The sequence below is a fragment of the Oryx dammah genome, unplaced genomic scaffold (genome assembly GCF_014754425.2).
Source record: "Oryx dammah isolate SB20612 unplaced genomic scaffold, SCBI_Odam_1.1 HiC_scaffold_23, whole genome shotgun sequence".
Lineage (NCBI taxonomy): Eukaryota > Metazoa > Chordata > Mammalia > Artiodactyla > Bovidae > Oryx > Oryx dammah.
Genome location: NW_024070207.1, coordinates 34,936,435 through 34,938,482, shown reverse-complemented (window position 1 = coordinate 34,938,482; position 2,048 = coordinate 34,936,435). Strand labels below are relative to the sequence as shown.

The 2,048-nt window shown below is 45.8% G+C and overlaps 1 non-coding gene across 1 annotated transcript; it reads right to left on the bottom strand.

Annotated features, from left to right (window-relative positions):
• Nucleotides 1-226: 226 nt before the first annotated feature.
• Nucleotides 227-298, bottom strand: TRNAR-GCG. The gene has a single exon. It is a non-coding gene; the product is annotated as a tRNA-Arg (tRNA).
• Nucleotides 299-2,048: the final 1,750 nt, after the last annotated feature.

Genomic DNA, 2,048 nt, shown 5'->3' with positions numbered 1-2,048 from the left:
CTGTACCTCGATTTATAAAAACCCAAATATTCTTAAACCCGTTCCCCCAAACAAATCCCTAGATCTGTCTGCAGCACCACCTTGTGGTTAGTTTAGGAATTGCATCACACGAAAGTGAAAGTCTCTCAATCCTGTCCGATTCTTTGCGACCCCATGGACTATACAGTCCATGGAATTCTCCAGACCAGAAAACTGGAGTGGTAGCTGTTCCCTTCTCCAGGGGATCTTCCCAACCCAGGGATTGAACCTGGGTCTCCTGCACCGCAAGCAGGTTCTTTACCGTCTGAGCTACCTGGGAAGCCCACCATTAATAATAAGGGAATTTGAATAAATCATTTAGGCTTATGTGTTTTCAGAAGCCTAAGTCTTATGCTGTTTTCAAAAGTGGAAACTTTTCATGAGATAAGCATTGCTAGTGTGGCCAGAGCGGAATGGGGTCCACGGCTGTGATGTTGAAGTGGATTTTGGGCACCCTTTTCAGTCATCAGATTCTCATGCAAACTTGGGAAGGCCAGTCCCTGCTCTGTGTGCATCTGGTCTTCCCCTTCACACACCCCCTCCTGACTTGGAGGAGAAGGAGCACACTCAGCTGGTGGCAGGAAGTTGCTTCTTAGAAGAGGGCCAACTTTCAATACTAATCAGTCTCTTGGTGCATCACCTTCATTATTTAAAGAGGGCTGGGATAGCTCTAGCACTGGACTGCCGCGATTTGAGTCCTTCCTCTGCTACTTACTAATTGTGTGACCTCTGGGCCTCAGTTCCCACATCCCTAAAATGGAGGTAATGATAGTAATATTTATCACGTAGGATTATGGTAAGGATTGCATGAGGTACAGGGAAAACGCTGACGTGTAGTGCACTCAACAAACACTGCTGTCACTGTTAGGAGTAGTAGCGATTGTCGCATCCCCTTCTCTCTGCCAGTGTGTCACAGACCTAAAGAAGTTGGCACTGGTGCTCACTGCTTGAGGGAGGGCCATTGCTTTCCTTCATATTTAAATTAAAAATATATGTATTTATTAGTTTGGCTGCACCAGGTCTTTGTTGCAGCATGTAGGATCTTTAGTTGTGGCATGTGGAATCCAGATCTCTGATCACGGGTGGAACCCAGGCCCCTTGCCTGGGGATCCTGGAGTCTTTGCCACTGAACCACCAGGGAAGTCCCTAAAATTCTTTCTATATAAATGAACACATAGCCAATGAAGAACATTTCTGACATACCGCTAAATACAAAGGAGAAAATTAAAATAACCTGTGATCTGACTTCTGCCTAGAACATTCCTTCTCCTCCTACCTCCTGTAACACTAAGCTGGCTTCTGCTTCTCTTTCAGGTGACATGAGCCTCTCCCAAGAAATCATTAACCAGTCAAGGCTGAATTAAGGGGGTTTCACTGACTGCTTCCCTAAAACCCTGCACTTCCCTCTTCATGACATCCAACACGTTCTAATTGACTGTTCACTGGCCTAGATTCCACAGGAGCCTTCAGGCTTCTTTAGGGCAGAGGACATGGCCATTTTTTCCACCAATCTTACATTCATAGTAAGTGCTCAGTAAATGCTTGTTGAATTCACAAATGAATGGCAGATCTAAGAACAGGCTCTGGCTTTTGGAGATCACAGGACCTAGGTGGTGAGCTGGCGGAATGTTCTTCCTAGCAGAATATTTCCCAAGTTTTTTCCATCTGCATCACATCAGGGAAAGTGGCCACATATATGCCTTCTTTCCACTAGGCCAGCCAGCTGACCGTGAACTCACTTCCTACTTCCACTTCTACCACTTTCTCACTTTCTCTTTGTCTCTATGTCTCACTCTCTCTTTTTTATCTGAGTCTCTCTCTTTCTCACACACACACTCATACATTCCTCGCTTAGCTCTTCACTGGAATCTCCAGATCCTCTTTGCACTCAGTAGATTATGAAGGAGAGGGAACCCAGAATATCAGGACCCATGGAACTGTGAGATGGTGTGCTGCCCAAGCAATCATGCCATCTCACTCCCTTCCTTTGCAGTCAGGGTTTGGAGGAGAGGGTTCAGAATCAGAGATTC